Source organism: Macrotis lagotis, chromosome 6, assembly GCF_037893015.1.
Source record: "Macrotis lagotis isolate mMagLag1 chromosome 6, bilby.v1.9.chrom.fasta, whole genome shotgun sequence".
Lineage (NCBI taxonomy): Eukaryota > Metazoa > Chordata > Mammalia > Peramelemorphia > Peramelidae > Macrotis > Macrotis lagotis.
Window position 1 is genome coordinate 6,871,142 of NC_133663.1, and position 19,213 is coordinate 6,890,354.

At 37.8% G+C, this 19,213-nt stretch overlaps 1 long non-coding RNA gene across 1 annotated transcript; it reads right to left on the minus strand.

The window, feature by feature from the left end:
* Positions 1-2,533: 2,533 nt before the first annotated feature.
* On the minus strand, positions 2,534-18,060 carry LOC141491563 (uncharacterized). The gene is made up of 3 exons (XR_012469644.1): positions 17,920-18,060; positions 7,449-7,616; positions 2,534-4,845 (listed from the first exon to the last, which is right to left on the minus strand). It is a non-coding gene; the product is annotated as an uncharacterized LOC141491563 (long non-coding RNA).
* Between the last annotated feature and the right edge of the window lie 1,153 nt (positions 18,061-19,213).

Below are 19,213 nucleotides of genomic sequence, written 5' to 3' on the forward strand. Positions count from 1 at the left end.
CTAATGAAGAAGGTAAAATGATGCAAATGTGGAACTGATGGCAAGGACCAAAAACTACAATGATTTCCTAACAAAGAAAGTTACCTCAAGTGCAGTGGGCTAGCTAGAGAGAGAGAGGTCACTCTATTTTTCCTCAGTGGGTATCTTCAAGTCAATATTTCTATACTATAGAGTTGATCTTGTTCATAACTAGTTGGATTCTTTATGAAGTCAGGTGTCCCTTCCAACTGAGTCAGTGGGTCTGTGATCTGTTATAATCAGAATGAATGAGGTTCTAGCTACCATCAATCATGGGATGTGCTATGTCAGCGCTGTGGGGGACCTAGTCAGAGAATGCCTCATTCATATCCTTCAATGATATAGAAAAAAGGTGAAATCTGCCAAGCTTTCATGGGATTTTTGGACTGGGAGAGATCTTAGAATTCACAAACCCCCTGAGTTTGCAAAAGTACAAAAAGCTCTAAAGCGGGAATGTTACTTGGCTAACACACCCCATCTTATTACTATCAGAACGAAATGTCCACAAAAATAATTTTGAAACGCTGATTTGCAGTTACTGTGCTAAGCACTGGGGAGGCAACAAGAGGAAAAGACAGTTCCGGCATTCAAGCAACTCAGAATCTAACCAAGGAGATAGCTTGTAGATAGCTGTATTCAACCAAGACATTCTCTATTTCTCTTGTGTATGAATATAGATTTAGAAATATATACACATAAATATATATTTATATATATAAATAATACACATAGACATTAATCTTGTATATCAAATCTATTTATCTTCTCTCTATATATATATACAGATATATAAATAAACACATAAATATATATATACATAGAGAAATACATACACATAATATATATATATACATTAATAATACGCATAGACATTTATCTCATATTGTATTTGGGGTCTATTTATCTTCTTTATGTATACAGATATATAAATACATAGACATAAATATATATACAAATACATAGAAATAAATATATATATATAAATAATTCACACCTAGACATATACATATGTGCATATGTATTTATTCACACCAAATATACACATACCTATTCTTTCTGATGTTAGAGATAATCTTAAAGGGAAGGCATCAACTCTAAGGAAGAGTAGAAAAAAACCAGGGATCATAAAATACATTTTTGTTTATTAGGTGATATTTTAATTGTGTTTGGGTGTTAGAAATGTTAGCTTCAGCAACAGGAATAGAAAAAGAAATGGAAGGAATTAGAATTGGGAAGGAAGAAACAAACCTCTCACTCTTTGCAGATGACATGATGGTATACCTAGAGAATCCTAAAATGTCATATAAAAAACTACTAGAAATAATTAACAACTTCAGCAAAGTCAAAGGATATAAAATAAACCCTCATAAATCCTCAACATTTTTGTATGTGACTAGCAAGATACAGTAGAAAGAGCTAGAAAGAGAAATCCCACTCAAAGTAACCTCAGACAAAATAAAATATAAAGTACTTGGGAGTTTACCTCCCAAGGCAGACTCTGAAACTCTATGAAAACAACTATAAAACACTTCTCACACAAATAAAATCAGCTTTAAATAACTGGGCAAATATCAGCTGCTCATGGATAGGACAAGCTAATATAATAAAAATGACAATTCTACCTAAATTAAACTACTTATTTAGTGGCTTACCAAGCGAACTTCCAAAAAATTATTTTAATGAGTTAGAAAAAATTGTAAGTAAATTCATATGAGAAACAAAAAAGTCAAGAATAGGATTTTAATTTTAAAAAAGTGCAAAAGCAGGTGCATCAGTCATCAAAACTGTCTGGTATTGGCTAAGGAATAAAGTAGTGGATCAGCGGAATAGACTAGGTGCAAAAGAGATATCAGGAAATGATTATAGTAATCTGCTGTTTGATAAACCCAAAGAGTTCAGTTTCTGAAAAACTCTCTCTTTGATAAAACTGTTGGGAAAATTGGAAGTTAGTTTGGAAGAAACTTGGATTAGACCAACATCTCACACCCTATACCAAAATAAGATCAAAATGGGTACAGGATTTAGATATAAAAGACAATATTATAAGCAGACTAGGAGATCAATGAATAGTTTACCTGCCAGATCTAAGGAAAGGGAAGCAGTTTATGACCAAGGAAGAGATGGAGAACATCACTAAAAATAAGCTAGATGACTTTGATTACACTTAATTAAAAAGTTTTTACACAAACAAAACCACTGTAACCAAGATCAAAAGAAATGTAGTAAATTGGGAAACAATTTTTACTAGTATTTCTGACAAAGGATCCATTTCTAAAATATATAGAGAACTGAAAAACCAAAGCCATTCCCTAATTGGCAAATGTTCAAAGGATATGCAGAGGCCATTTACAGATGAGGAAATCAAAGTGATCCATGGTCATATGAGGAATTACTCTAAATCATTACTTATTAGAGAAATGTAGATTAAAGCATCTCTGAGGTACCACTCATACCTCTCAGACTGGCCAATATGACCAGAAAGGACAATGACCAAAGTTGTAAGGGATGTGGGAAATCTGAGACACTAATACATTGTTGGTGGAGCCATGAACTCATCCAACTTTTCTTTAGAGCAATTTGAAATTATGCCTAAAGGACAATAAACATGTGCATACCCTCTGATCCAGCAATACCACTACTGGGTCTATACTCTGAAGAGATATGAAAAAGGGTAAAAAATATCACTTGTACAAAAATAGTCATAGCAGCTCTGTTCATGGTGGCAAAGAATTGGAAATTGAGTGAATGTCCATCAGTTGGGGAATGGCTGAACAAACTGTGGTATAGGTACCTTATAGAACATTATTATTCCATTAGAAGCCAAGAGGGATGGGAATTCAGAGAAGCCTGGAAGGATTTGCATGAGCTGATGATGAGCAAGATGAGCAGAATCAGAAGAATATTGTACACCAGTACCAACAACATGGGGGCGATGTTCAACCTTGATGGACTTGCTCATTTCATCAGTGCAATAATCAAGGACTATTTTAGGGTATCTGTGATGGAGAATACCATCTGTATCCAAAGAAAGAATTGTGGAGTTTAAACAAAGACCAAAGACTATCAATCATCTTTAATTTAAAAAAAAAACTTATCATAGTATTGTGTAAGTCTGTTATCTCTTATATTTTATTTTTTACCTTAAGGATATGATTTCTCTCTCAACACATTCAATTTTGATCAACATATAACATGGAAACAATGTAAAGACTACCAGACTGCCTTGTGTGGGTTGGGGAGAGGGAAGTGAGATTGAGGAAAAATTGTAAAATTCAAAAATAAAATAAAATAAAGTAATTGTGATTGGAAGGCTTTGCCTCACATATGTAAGGATCATATAGATTACCTAGCCAGTTGGAAAAGATATCCCTTATGGTAGAAGTCCTTAAAAATCCCTCTTCTCTGGTGCTTACCATTCTTTATATAAAGTCATTTGGAAGAATCTCTCCTATCCAAAGTCTGACATCCATAATGATTATCCCCAGGACTCTCTGCATCTGCATTTACTGAAAGATATGGTTAAAAAACCTGAACTAATATGTTTACATCTGCATTAGTTAGCCAGTAGACATATTTTTCCCCTTCAAAGAAAAATACTAAATGAAATAACAAGAAGAAAAAATACAATAGAACATTTCCTTTTAGACAGTGGATTATATGGTCTGACAAATATGCACAGTATTATTGAAGAAAATGGGCATGCTTAGGGATCATATATGAATAGTGCACTCGTATTGAACATTTGTGATCACTATACCATTCCTGTTGTTTTGATTGCTACAAACAAGTTCACTTGCCTTGGCAGTGTCCCTTCCAGGGAGGTACATATTGACAAGGAGGTTGATCCACACACTGTAAGAGCTAGTTCAATATTTGGGAGGTCCCAAAAGAAAGTATGGGAGAGAAGAGGTCATTACCGAACTGTGAAGGGCTTCAGAGCCATTGTGTTGACTTCCTTGCTATATGGCTGTGGAATCTGGACCGTCTACCAGTGCCATGTCAGGAAACTGAGTGGCTTCCATTTAAATTGTCTTAGGAAGATTCTCAAGATCACCTGGTGGGAGAAGATAGCAAATACGGAGGTCCTTTCTCGAGACAAACTGTCGACCATTCTAACATTATGGCAGAGAGTGAAACTGCAGGGGACTTGGAAACATTGTTAGAATGCCAGACATACACTAGCCAAAAAGATCACAGGACAAGTATGCACAAGAGGGTCAGAAGAAGTGAATGTCTCACTAAGAAACTTTGGGTTAGTTTAATGGTATGGGAGACACTGGCACAGGACCACCCAATATGGTGTTCTCCTATCAGAGAGGATGCTGCATTCTATTAGTAAGGCAAAATGAAAGCAGCTCAAAGGAAATGTAAGATACATAGGTTGAGAATAAGTACTTCAGGTGTTCCCAGACTACTTGTGCCCAACCTGGAGCAAAGTATTCTGAGCTCATTTTGATCTGATCAACTGCTGCAGACACACTGCAGTATGGCCCAGCCACAGGGACATGATTTTGGTCTTCTTCAATAACAAAGGACAGGAATCAACCATGTGATCATATGGAAAGAAAACTGAGGATGCCACTGGTTCAGCACTGGTGGTATCTTCTGGTGACGCCACCACTCTGAGTTCTCTGCTCTTCTGGTGATTGGATCTCTCAGATATTCTCCTAGTCTCAGAGGGCTTGTGAGAAACCACTGAGGATGTCACCTTTGCAGGGTCTTGATTCTTCCGCGTGCATCTTTTCAGGGTCACCTCTAGACCATATGGAGATAGAATCTCTCCATCATGATGATCATTTGTCAGTTCTTTGTTCAAAAACACCACACCTAGTTCACAAAAGCCAAATAGAAGAGTCCTAAGGCTAAAATTGTTTTTTCTTTTGCGCATCTTGACTTAGTAGTGGTCCTAGTCCTCTGTCCCAGATAATTGTTTCACTGATAATTTGAGATTTCTGATATCAAAGACTGAGTTAGTCAAATGAAAATATATATATATATATATATATATATATATATATATATATATATGTATATATGATAAAAGGAAAGCAGGTAAGCAGGTAGCTAGGTGGTCCAGTAGATAGAGCACTGGCCTTGGAGTCAGGAGGACCTGAGTTCAAATCCTATGTCAGACACTTAATAATTACCTAGCTGTGTGCCCTTGGGCAAGCCACTTAACCCCATTGCCTTGCCAAAAAACCTTAAAAAAAAAAAAGAAAGCTAAGGAGGTAAGTCCACCTTCCTCTATCCAAACAGATGGTATTTCCACCTGAATTCTATTCTTGTTCAGCAAGACTCATTTGCGTTGGTGCTATAGTTTGCTAGGTGAAAAACTTCATTGTATTTGTATATTGATTTACCAGAAGCAGGAATCAGTTATCATAGAACTGACCAAGGTTCCAGGGACATATTAGAGCTTTGGAGCTAGAAAGGGACTTTGAAGCCACTTTCTTTTTTTTTTTCTTTTTTCTTTTTAGGGTTTTTTGAAAGGCAATGGGGTTAAGTGACTTGCCCAAGGTCACACAGCTAGGTAATTGTTAAGTGTCTGAGGCCAGATTTGTACTCAGGTATTCCTGACTCCGGGGCCAGTGCTCGATCCACTGTACCACCTAGCCACCCCTTGAAGCCACTTTCTTACAGGTGAAAAAACTTCAACCAGAAATGTTGACTGCCTTGCCCAAGTGCAGAGTTTTGAATCCAGGTCCTCTGAATCCATAATCAGAAAGAATGCTTTCTCTTGTTTTACATGCTGCTTCCTCCCCTCATCTAAATGTCATAAAATTCACACACCATCTCACATTACATTTTCAGATCACAATGTGAAGTCAGCATACATTTCAGAAGAGTAAGTAATAGGAAGGAAAAGGAAATCAAAGGTAACAAGTTCAGGACAATGATTGTCTACAGGCAGAGACAATGGTTTTTGGGTGAATGCTAAAAAAAACACAATTTGCCTAAATATCATGTTATTGGATTTTCCAATTGTTCAAGTCTGTCAAAATTTTTTTTTTGCATTTCAATTCATTTCCAAATGTAGTATGTGTTTCATCTAGCTGCATCTTATCTGTAAATTTGTTGAATATTCTATTTATTCTCGCACCCATACCACTGATGAAACTGCTAAACAGCAAAGGGCCAAGGACAAGGGCTTTTTACTAGATATGTCTCTTAAGGTAAATATTAATTCCTTAGCAAATACACTTTCCATCTGAATAGCTAGCTCCCAATTGACTAACCCTCCTATCATCTAACCCACTGCTTCTCATTTTATCTGTGCTGCTAAGCTTAATAGCTGTCACACAGCACCTTAAAGTTGGCAAAGCACAATATTTGTGTAAAGTCATCTGATCCTTATATATTATTTGCTATTATTATCATCCTCATTTTGCAACTGAGATAACTGAGACTGAGAGGGGGAAGTGATTTGCTTTATGTTACATAGCTTGTAGGTGTCTGAGACAAGATTTGAACTCAGGTCTTCCCGACTCTCAGCTTGCTATTTAGACCCAAATATCTTACTTCATATTTTGAGATTCAAGAATAACATTGAGGTTACAAAACAAGGTGATGGGGAGTTCATTCCTGAAGAGCAAATGAAAAGACACCTTTGTCTATGTTACAAAGAAGATGGTTATATTAGAAAAATAAGTAATTAAACAAACAAATGATAAATGAATAAATAAATAAATGAAAGGCAATTAACCTGATCAACTTTCTCTGAACCTAATAAACTGACAGGAACCTATTTAGAAAGGCCAAGTAAATGCTGGACTGGGACAAAGTTCATGTCTGACTAGCCCCACAAAATGTCTATACAAAAGTCCCTGAGTTCTGGTAAGAACCAATTATGTTATTTCCAATGTCTTTCCAAGTATCCACATTCACCTTGAATTGTGTATTTACTTCCTGAGCTTCAAAGTCTTTTTACATTTTTTTTTTTTTACTATTACTGGCTATTGAGAATTATTTTTTCCTGTGTGGTCAGGGAGGCTTTCCAACTGCTTCCAATGACTCCAGTTGGGATTAGTAGACTGATCAACTCAGGCCGAACCCTGGGGCTTTCATTCACTCATCACATTATGATGAAACAGTTTGCAAGTTAACTGGGAAAGTAATAAATCATTAAATCCATTGACATGAAAGTAAATCCAACAAATTTTTTAGTATCTTAAAAAAAGCTTCGATATCAAACATTTCTGGGTTCTTCTTGCTACCCTCACACATTTGTCATGATTTAGTATTGAGCTCAGAGGCCTAAGTCTTTTATTCTTTAATTATTAATCATGAAATCACACTTTTATCATATTGACTATGAAGCATAACTTGGATGAATAGTTAGTCGATTTCTCCAAATTTAGCCTAATTTTAGATGAAGATTTGTAATGAAATTATAAATCATATGAGTTTTCAGGCTACTGAAGCGGGCTTACTTCACTTTCTTGGAAACACATCCTAGGGTCAGACTGGGCAAAATTGTGGTTTCCTATATTTCATCTTCATTTAGATTTTTGTGCAATTCCAGGATAATTCTTCTCAGGACAACAACATTTTCATCCACTCTCATGATTCCCTCAGTGAAGACAAGACCTCCAAGATTCCTAGAAATAAAACAACAAAAAAAGGTGTTCTAGCATAGTGTTTATGTGTTTATGTCAGTGAGTCAGTGTGTGTGTGTGTGTGTGTGTGTGTGTGTGTGTGATGTTTTAGAGTCTGATGAACAGTTACAACAAAGTGAAGTGTTAATTTATGATAAGACATTAGTCATTTTTGGTCAATCTTTCCCTTGGTAAATCTGCTTTTTTTCACAGCTGCTTGCTGTTGTATTTCCATTATCAACAAATTCTCTCAGCATTGCTGCTATGATCTCTTCTTATCACTTGCACAGGAGCCCACATATTTGGACTGCAATAGTCCAGGACATATTGTACTGCATGAGCAGGGAGAATTACCTATCAGAGATAAAGATGAGCAAACCAGATGTCCCCTGGGCAGCTACACATGGAAGAAATCTACAGGAGAAGAAATAGGGTTGGCAAAGTGCTCTTGGATTGATCCTCAGGACCCCTCAAAGAGGATATATATATTTCCAGAATGGTGGGAATGAGCCTAGATGATTCCCTCCTCCTTCATAAAGGGTGACTAAGAAGGGGCTGGCAACCACCTAAACATACAGCAACTTTATTCTCTTAACAGTCACTCCCACTAGAATATAACCTCCTTGAGGGTAGAGATTGTCTTTCCTTTACATTTACATCTTCAGAAATTTCAATAGTCCTGGACACTTAATAAGCATTCCATAAACATTTCCCATTCTTTCAATAAAATGTATATATACATATCTCTAGCTCAGGGAATCTGTTATACCTTTTAATGTTGTGAGCCCCTTGGTCTAAGGAAGCCTCTGAGTCCCTTCTCAGATCATGTTTCTAAATGGACTAAAAATTCCTTAGAGATTGAATGTATGGCAAAATATTAAAAATTTCAGAAAGTAAGGTTTAGAAGTTTTGGATTTTCAAGGAAGCTTGATTAGGCCGTGACCACAGAACAGGCGGCTCTGCAGTTGTTTTGCTGGACGGGAAGCCACATCTGAGGCCCAGCGTGAAGAAAGCATCCACCCTATTTGCCATTTCAAACTTGCTTTTTGCATAGCAGTAATCAATTTAGGGAGAAGCATCATGACACAATGATCAGAAGGTAGGAGTTGCTTATAACTAGACCTCAGTTTGACACACGGTGACCATGCCAGCCTAGGGAGGACACTGCAGTAGCCCCATCCTGCTCAAGGAACCAACGCAGATGAGTTGTCCAGCTACATCAGGGGAAATAATATCTATAGGACAACTCCCACTCCCCATTAACTAAATAGAATAAAAATGGACCAAAGCTGTCAAGGCATCTTCATTGGATAAGATGATCAAAGATTCTTTCCACAAATAGTGACATACCATAGGGTGCCAGATTTCACATAGGTCAGCCTCCTTATTTTTCTGAAGAGGAAACTGAGGTCTTGAGGTTAAGTGGCTCGACTCAAGTTACACAGATGGTAAGTATTGGGCTCGAATTTGAAGCCAGATGTTTTGACTCTAAGTTCATATTCTTTCCATCAGATCATTCTTCACTTTAATTGAAGCAAAATGATCAATTATTTTTCTCTTTATAAAATCCCATAATTGTGACTATTAGTGAACAAAATCTAAGAGTAAGATTGGTTTTGCCCACTCTCTTGGCAATGGCATAAACAATGGAAAGTGGAGAGATGTGGAGGACAATGAATTATTCATTCACTCCGTGTTGAGCAGCCAGTCAAGGTTTATTAGATGCCTCCTATGTGTAAGCATTGTCTCTGAATACAACCAAGGTAAAGGACAGTCCCTTGCTCTCAAGAGGATAAAAGTCCAAGTGGGATAAGAACATGCAAACAATTCTGTGCTAACAAGATGTGGTCAGGAAAATAGTCAAGATGATTAGCAGAGGGAGGGCCCTGACTTTAAATGAGATCAGGAAAATCCTCTCAAAAGATGGAGACTTAGGCTAGGACGAGAAGGTCACCATGGAAGACAGGAGGCACAGCATCCTGGGCTTGTGGGATAACCAGTGAAAGGTTCAGAATTAGGAGACTGAGTGGGAAGCATCTATGATATACATAGCATCTAGTTGTGGGCATAGATGAAGAAGAGACCAAAATAGACTGAGGAATGTAGGTCGGACTGATTGGCAGGTATAGGAGGCTAATTAAAAATGTCTTCATCACCAAGCATTATTAACCAATTATTAAGGATCTGACACTGTGCTAGGTGGTACAAATCTAAAAACAGACAAACAGATGGGGTCTGCCCTCAAAGAGTTCACATTCTAATTGGGAAGATACCAGGTAAACAAATGGATTCTTTTTTTTAAGGCTTTTGCAAAACAAATGGGGTTAAGTGGCTTGCCCAAGGCCACACAGCTAGGTCATTATTAAGTGTCTGAGACCGGATTTGAACCCAGGTCCTCCTGACTCCAGGGGCGGTGCTTTATCCACTGCGCCACCTAGCTGCCCCAAGGTAAACAAATGGACACATGCAATCTAGACAGGGTGAATGCAAAAGGAATCTCAGTGGAAAGGCCTCATTGAGGGAAGGGGGTGACTGAAGAGCTTCCTACAGAGGGGAGGGGATGAAGGGAGTTTTGAAAGAAGTCAAGAAATCTATTTGAAGAAGGGAAGGAGTAGGGGTTTCTAGATGGGGTGGGGTGGGGAGGACAGGCAGAAACAGAGATCCAGAGTCTCCAGGTGGAATGGCCAAGGCTAGCAGCTGCAACCAACGCCATTAATCATAGACTCTACAGAGAGGAATAAAGTATAAAGAAAATAGGAAAGTGAGGAATGGATGAGGTTGTGAAGGGCTTTAAAAGTCAAACAGAGAATTTTATACTGGATCCTGGACATAATAGGGAGCCCCTAGAACTTACTGAATAGGGGACAGATCTGTGCTTTCTGCAAACAAGAAAGTGAAGGACATACTTCAGTGTGGAAACACTTGAGGCAAGGAGAACAATCAGAAGACCATGTTGTTATTCTAGGCAGGAGTCTCTGAAGGTCTGTAGAGGTGGCAGTGTCAGAGGAGATCAGAGAGCATAGATGAGCCATGCCTGGTAGGTAGAAACAACACATCATGGCAACAGATTGGGTATGTGGAATGAGTGGATGCAAGTAAGGAGTCAAGGATGACACCAGGTTGGGAGACTGGATTACAGGGAAGATAGAAGTTCCTTCAACATACAAGGCTGTTTAGAGGAAGGGAAGGCTGGAGAGAAAATTTGTGAGTTCAGCTGAGGACATGATGAGTTTGAGATACTTATGGAACATACAATTGAAGACATTCAGATGGCAGTAATATGAATGGAATTCAGGAGAGAGGTTAGAGTTGAATAAATAGATCTAAGATTATTTTGCAAAGATATAATAATTGAAACCATGTGAGATGATATAATCACTACTGAGAAGAAGAAAAGAAAGTCACATATCCATATGGGGATGACTTATAAGACAGGTGAAACATAGAGGAAGAGAATCAGAAAACCTGGTGAGAAACAGGTATTTGGAGAGAATGATTGACAGGGTGAGAGGCTGCAGAGGGGTCAAGCATGATTGAGATCAAGGAAAAACCATTGGATTTGGCAATTCAGGAAGGATTGGTAACTTTGGAAAGAATGATTCCATTTGAATAAGGAGATTATAAACCAAATTACCTAAGGCTAAGAAGCATGGGTAACCAGAGGAAAAGGAGGCAACACATGCAGATGACTTTCTCAAGGAGAAAAAGAAGAATTAAAGGAAGATGGGTTCAATCATGGTAGGACTGAATGAGGCTTTTTTGGACATCACAGATAATGATAGATATAAGTGTGTTTGTACATAGAAGGAAAGTAGATACAGAAAAATGATGATAATGAGAGAAGACAATTCCCTCAGAAATGTCCCTGGAATGACATCACTTTTGCATGAAGAAGGGTTTACCTTGGCAAGGAGAGAAATCACCTCTACATGTGAAACAGGTGGAAAATGAAATTGATGATTAAATCATCTGTGGTGTGAGATGAGGAGCAGAAGAGGAGGAGAAAATGGGTTTTTTTTTAAATTTGAGAAATATGAAGAGTTTTTTTGGAGGGAGGAAAAACTCTTTGATGCAATAGCAGCGTGATGTAAGACAAAAATGGAACCCAAACCCCAATTCCTCAATTGAATGCGCACAAGTTCAAAGCAGAATGGGCTGTCCCAAGAACTAGTGAGATCTTACTGAAGCTTCTTAAGAAAAGCCTGGGGGGTGGGGGCAGCTAGGTGCCTAGGTGGTGTAGTGGATAAAGCACTGGCCCTGGAGTCAGGAGTACCTGGGTTCAAATCTGGTCTCAGACACTTAATAATGACCTGGCTGTGTGGCCTTGGGCAAGCCACTTAACCCCATTTGCCTTGCAAAAACCTAAAAAAAAAAAAAAAAGACTGGGGGAAAATATTTGGGTGGCTTGTGGAAGTGATTCATGTTTAAGAACAATGGGGACTACGGGAGATTGCCCTGAGGTCCTTTCTCGTTCACAGAATGGATAGTTCTGTTTGAGTCTCCTTCTCATCCAACATAATACTGGGCAATGGATGCCGAACGAGCCCCAACTGGATTTGACCAAGAAGGAATTCTTGATCATTTTCCAGTTGTATACTTCAAGATGTGGTTGGGTTAGAATAGTGTGGGGTGAGAGACATCACACAGAATTCTATCACATTCCTAACATAAATGTACTCACTCTTACCAATCATTTATAATAAGCAAAACATCAAATAAAAACCCTCTAGTCTACAACAGTCCAAATTTGAACATCCAACTGTAGCTCCAAGTCAGTAGAGAAATTAAGTCCTCTGGACACTCCATCTGACAAATGTCTCCCTGTCTGGATGCAATGGTTAGTGGTTAGCACCTTCAGAAACAAAAAGCCAGGGACTTGGTTCAGGTTTTTCCCCTACCAGGGGAAACCCCAAAAGGAAGTTCTTCTGTGCTAGTGTGTTTGTTATTTATCTTGTGGCATTCCTCCTTCCTGATTCTGTCCTGAATTATACTCTCCTGGTCCTTTCTTCCTGATTGTCAATTGCTTTCTTTGGCATTAACTTTTTGAGTTTGTGTTTTGAGCCTAAAATCAAGGTTCTATTTCCACTTTCAGTCTTTCTGGGCGATGTAAACCCCTTTCCAGTTTCATTTTCAGAAGGAAAGGGAATAAGAAATATTGGGGGGGGGGATGAAGAGTGAAGGCATTCTAAGGGAGGCAGTGGCCAAAACAACAACAATCAAAATAACTGAGAGAAATATAAATAGAGGAAAGTGGGACAAAATGAATGAAAGAATAGATTGGAAACCAGAATTGAGCAATAGATCATTTACATGAGACAGACTCAGGACAGAAAGAAACACACAGTATCGAAATGAAAGGTTGGAGCAGACTTTACAGTACGGCAGCTTAAGACAACAGGGATGGCAATCATGATCTCACACAAGAGAAAAGCAGAAAGAAAAACAGTTGAAAGAGATAATCAGAAAAACTGCATTTTTCTAAAAAGTTTTCTAGACATAAAATAATATAAAAAACAAACCAGCAAATTTCACTGATCATGGCCTCATTTCTCAAGTATATTGGAAACTGGTTCAAATTTATAAAAATAAAAGTCATTGACCAATTGAAAAATGGTCAAAGGATATGGACAGGTAGTTTGAAAAAGCTATCTGTAGAAGTATCCATATCCATATCTATATATCTATATATCTATATATCTATATATCTATATATCTATATATCTATATATCTATATATCTATATATCTATATATCTATATATCTATATATCTATATATCTATATATATACATATAAAAAGGTTCTAAATCATTATTGATTAGAGCAAGAAAAAATAACTCTGAGATGCTACCTCCTATCTATCAAAAATGATAAAACCTGGAGGGGATGAGGGAAAATACTTACATGGAATGCTGGTGGGAAAATGGTCCAATCATTCTGGAGAGCAATCTGGAACTACATACTCAAAAAGCTATAAAGCTTTGTGTATCCTTTGACCTAGAAATATTACTATTAGAATGTACAAAAGCATTTCTAGCACATCTTTTTATAATGGCAAAAAAACTGAGAAGCAAGTGAAAAGTTGAGCAATGGCTGATCATGTTGTTTGTGTGATTTTGATGGAGCCTTATTGAACTATAAGAAAGTATAGGGAGGGTAGTTTCAAAAAACAAACAAACAAACCTATATAAACTGAAATAAAATGCAATGAGAAGAACCAGGAGATCATTGTCCACAATTCCAACAATGTTAGAATGATGATCAGTTTTGAAAGACTCGAGTACTTTGATTAGTACAATGACCCATGGCCAGCCCAAACTAGCCACGATGACAAAATGCTGTCTACCTCCAGAGAGCAAACTGATGAACTCAGTGCAGATTGAAGTATACTTTTCTTGCCATTTTCTTTTCCCCTCCTTTTCTGTGATGTGGCAAATATGGAAATATGTTTTATATGCTTTTAAATGTATATTTGATATATTGTTTCCCTTCTCAGTGACTGAGTGAGGGGCAGGAGGGAAGGAGAGAATGAAGAGCTCAAAATTTAAATTAAAAGGGTGTTTAAAATAAATAATTATAAAAAGATATAATATTTGGCATCTGGATAGGAGAGTGAGTGAATAAGTAAGCATTATTAAACACTTTCTGAATGCCAAGTCACCAAAGTCCTTTCCATTTCCAAAATTCTGTGATTTTCTACCTGGACTGGAGGTAGTGCTGAATGATGCAGGTGTCTCTTAGAGAGCCTCTCTGTCCTCTCCTTCTTCAAGATAATTCAGGATCATCTCTGATTGAACATGCTCAAGACAGCATTGGTGATCTAGTAAAGATTAGACTAGATAGACTTGGAGATCTTGTCTAACAATGAGATGTGATTATTTTGCAATGCTCTGAAATGTTAGAATTGGGTTTTCAAATGTTGTTCTAAAGAAAACTATCAGTCAGACTTCAGGACCCCTTCCCTCATGTCTCAGACCTCAGTTATTTGTTGAAGTGACTCAGGGTATGTGATCCCCAGTCCCTGTCACACAGGTCAGAGAATGGAACCTTGAAGAGATGTCTGGATCATCTACATGGGGGCAGGACATATTTTGATAGCCAGGGAGATATGCCCTACTATCCTGGACCATTTGTGACTTTTCTTACAATTTCTAGAAATAAAAACTATCCCCCTGATTTGGACTCGCATGACCTTTGTATCCTTGATCACTTTTAGAAGGCATTGTCATCACTTTGAGACTCAGCTCAGATGTCAGCTCCCCTTGAATGTGCTTTCTGAACTCCCCAGTTATGAGAGCGCTCATCTATTTTAGATTATGTGTTATTCAGGGGCAGTTAGGTGGTGCAGTGGATAGAGCACTGGTTTGAAGTCAGGAGGTTGGGAGTTAGAATCTGGACTCCAAAACTTGACACTTATTTGCTGTGTTACCTTGGACAAGTCACTTATCCCTGATTGCTTTACATCCAGGACCATCTCCAGTCATCCACTGGACCAAGACAACTCTGGAGGAGAAAGTGAGACTGGTGACTTAACACAGCACACTTTCCCTCAAATCCAATTCATGTGCTTGTCATGGCACCACCTCCCCTGATGTCATGGTCTTCTTCAAGAATGAAGGACAACATCATCACATACTATTTATGTATCTAGTATATGTTGTTTCAGTAAATGTACACAGGGAACCCAAGCTTTTTGAAGCAGGTTGATTAAACCTTTGCCTTTCTCTGCCCCATGTCTAACTCAATGCCTTAGAGTTAAACCCATCAGGGACCTGAATAGCAATCTCACCCAATCTGATCCTTTTATAGAAGAAAATGGAAGCCAGCAAAATTATGGCAATTTCCCAGGGACCCCCACATACCAAGGATTAGGAGCAGAATTCATAAAACCCTTAAATCCATATAGATACAGGGTCCCTTTGTCAAGACCACGCTGACACAGACCAAGTATCCTGGGGTTGGGGTTAATGTGATGACCTTGTTGAGTTCTTCCAGACAGAATTCCCATGATGCCAAGAATGTGGATAGGTTCTAAGCCTTCTGAAGGCAAGGAATATTTGAGTCCCAACTCTAATCTTTCCTTTCTACTCTTGGAGTCTCATTTAATTTATCTGTAAACCAACTGCTATAAAGAATCCACTGACACAGGATTGCTATTGAGGGGAACAGTACTTAATAAACTTTAAAGACTGTAGAAATGGGACCTAGTATTATTATTCACTTTCAAACTAGGAAGTTGTCTTTCTCTGGCGTAATAATAACTCAGGTTTATACAGTGCTCTAAACTGTGCTACAGATACGCAAAAAACCTAGGAGGGGTGACCAGTATATTACATGGTATTGGATGAGAGCCTCAGCATCCAAGAATGTGTTAGGTTAGAAGAGGTGGCTAAGGTGTGAAGAAGAAATGGGCTAAAAAGAAAACCAACTTTGCAAGCACAGGAGAGTAGAATTATGATTATTTTGTAGGCCCTGTGAAAAAGGTTGGGGGGGGTCTCATCTGCTAGAGTAGGGAAAATGCCATCCCCTCCCCCCAAAAAAGAAAAGTTCAACGAATCTTAAGCTGGAGCAATGAGCCATAAGCCCGAATTTAAGCATCATAAGAACCTGTGCTTCCAACATCCCTGGAAATATCACATTTATACTAGGTTGCAAGTGTTGGGGTGGAGGGGGGAAGGGAGTAAAGAGTAAGGAAGCATAATGATTCCCTCTCTTTCTAAGTCATCTCTAGCCAGAGCAATACTTCATGTGACTGAACTGAGGGGGTGACTTTCTGTTGTATGTAGGGCAGGACTACCTGGTGGTCAAAATGGCCTTGACTTTCAGAAAATGGGAAAAGCACTAATTTTCGCCCAGGTAGAAAAAAAAGTTTAGCATGTAGAAGGTCTAGTGTTGCCTTCAATCATCAAAATAATCAGGAATCCAGAATAGATTTAACAGAAAGGGATTCACCTAGATGGAACTTCTTACTTGATGGAGAGTTGATGGGAGAAAGGCCGTAACTAAAATATGCTCGTTTTTCATGAATGTATTCTGTGTAAAAGAAAAAGGTTAAATAAAAGGGAAAAGGGTAGGAGAAAGAGTATTATGCTATATAGTTAAGAAGAAAGGAATTCATGGGAAGATTAAATGAGAATCAAAGGGAGGGGAAATTTGGAGTTGGGCATTTGGGTCAGTAGAGAAAGAAAAAAAAAAGATTTTTGTTCTTAGATTATATTATAGGCCACCTGGACAAGAAGAGAAATTATATGGTCAATTCAGGAAACAAATTATGAGCCTATCATAGAGAGATATAATAGGGATACTGCAATTGTGTAGAAATTATCACAATTTACTTTTTCTTCAAAGTTAAGTAACAAATGATTTCTTTTTATTTGTTTATATATTTTTTGGAATTAGGATTTTTATTTTTTTATTTTTAGCATATTGTAGTCTACTTAGTCTATTTATTTTTCCCCAGATGTTTGTAAAAACAATTTTTAACACTTGATTTTAAAACATCAAGTCCCACATTTTCTTCCTTCCCTCTTCCCATTCCCTACCCCCTCATGGAGAAGGTGAACAATTTGATATCGTTTATAACTGAGTAGTCAAGCAAGAGATTTCCCTAATAGTCATCTTGTAAAAGAAAATTTAGATTTAAAAAAATCTTAAAAAAAATAAAGTAAGACGACATCGGTTCTTTTTTCTGGGGTTATGCTTTTTTTTTCAGACTAAGTTCTGAGTTGTCTTCGATAACTGGATAATGACTAAGTCATTCACAACTGATCATCTTACTATATTGATGTTACTTTGGACACAGTGATTTTCTTTTGCAAAAACTCATGTAAATGTTTCCAGGTTTTCTTGAGAGCATACTTCTAATCATCTCCCTCAGTAGAATAGTATTCCATCACAATCCAGATGACCATTTATTTAGACATTCCCCAGTTGATGGACATCCCCTTAATTTCCAACTCATTGCTACCAGACAAGAACTGCTATAAATATTTTTGCACTTATAGAGCCTTTTATTTTAACAAATGATTTCTTGACTTACTTTAATGATAATTTTATCCATTAAAAGCTAGAGGAAACAATAAGAGGTTGTTAGATGTGAATATCATTAACAGAGAGGATCTAGTAGTCATTGAGTCAGAAAGGGAAAAAAAATCTTAGGGTAAAGGAAGACATATCTATTGATAGTGATCTCCTCAATTAAATCAGAATTTTAAAAATCAAATACAAATAATGAAAGCAAGGTCAGGTACCAGGGGATAAATAGAAAAGAGAAAGTCTCTCAAATTCCAATGATTCTGTAATCTCACCAAATTTTAAGATCCTTCTATGGATGGAAATGACAACCTATCCATGTCTGCCCATCCTGTATGACTCTAATGCATCTTCCATCAGCTTCACTCACCCACTTCACATACTGGAAGTTTTCTTTGCTTGATAACACAAGGATATCACAAGTGAAACCTAGCTATTCACCTACTATTCAGCTAATCACCCTCACTATAGGAGCAGCCCACATTCTCTTCCTGTCACATGTCTCTTTATCTTCTTCAAAATCCTCGCTGGTTATATGTTGCAATCTGTCCATAACCACCTTTGCCCTTTCCCTTGCCCTCTCTCTGTGAGTATCACACAATCCTGGAAGAATACCAACTGGACTGGAAAGGCTTAGAATGGATGATGCTGGCCAAGAACAACACAAAAGGTTAGTTGTTTTGTTAGTTATACTGAGGTAAAATGCAGGAAGAAATTAGGGGCATAATCATTGCATGGGGTGGATGAGGTGGTGAGAAGGGACAACAGAGTCAAGGCCAGGATATTTTATTTGGTTCTCATTTTCTATATCAAATTGAATGACCATAGGAGTGGAGATGACTGAACAAAATGGCTGATTGGGAGATGATTCCCAAGATGACCAAGATAAAAGCTTCCCCTAGCTTAAATGAATTACATCCATGGGTATTAATGACTTGCAGATAGAATATCAGAACCATTCATTGTCAATGATAAGTGAAAGAATGTAGAAAATGGAACATCTACCATGAAAGTGGATTGGGGCAATTATTGAACATGAAGGATCAGAATTGAAGATGCTTCTCCAAGTGCAAAATGAGTCTTTCTGCTCATTCTGAAAGAGCACAAAAGAAACACAGTTGAAGATTATAGCTGATTTATGAGGAAGAGACAGTGAAGACTTAACTGCCCAGTGAAGACCAAGCCTAGAGTCCAAGAGTGACTCATGGACCTGTGAGGAGAAAGCCTAGCCAAGCAGTGGAGTAACTTGTCTGTTGCCCATAGCCACACCCAATGGCGAATCCTGGGAGGACATCATGAAAGGACAAAGAACTCAGAACCCTTGGGAGGGTTACCTTGGTCACATAGCTTTTAAATATATGCCTTCCTTTTAGTGTATGCTAAAAATGTACCTCTCTTTCCACTGAGGCTGTGTGTATTTGTGAGAAGGTGAACTCTGGGCTTATGAGAGGGCAGCCAAGCCACTAATTGATGGAGTCAGGATCCAACAGGTCCAAAAAGGTTATGTTTGACATTAGGGCAAATTTTAAAAATTCATACAATTCATTTAGAAGCATTTTAAAGCCTCAC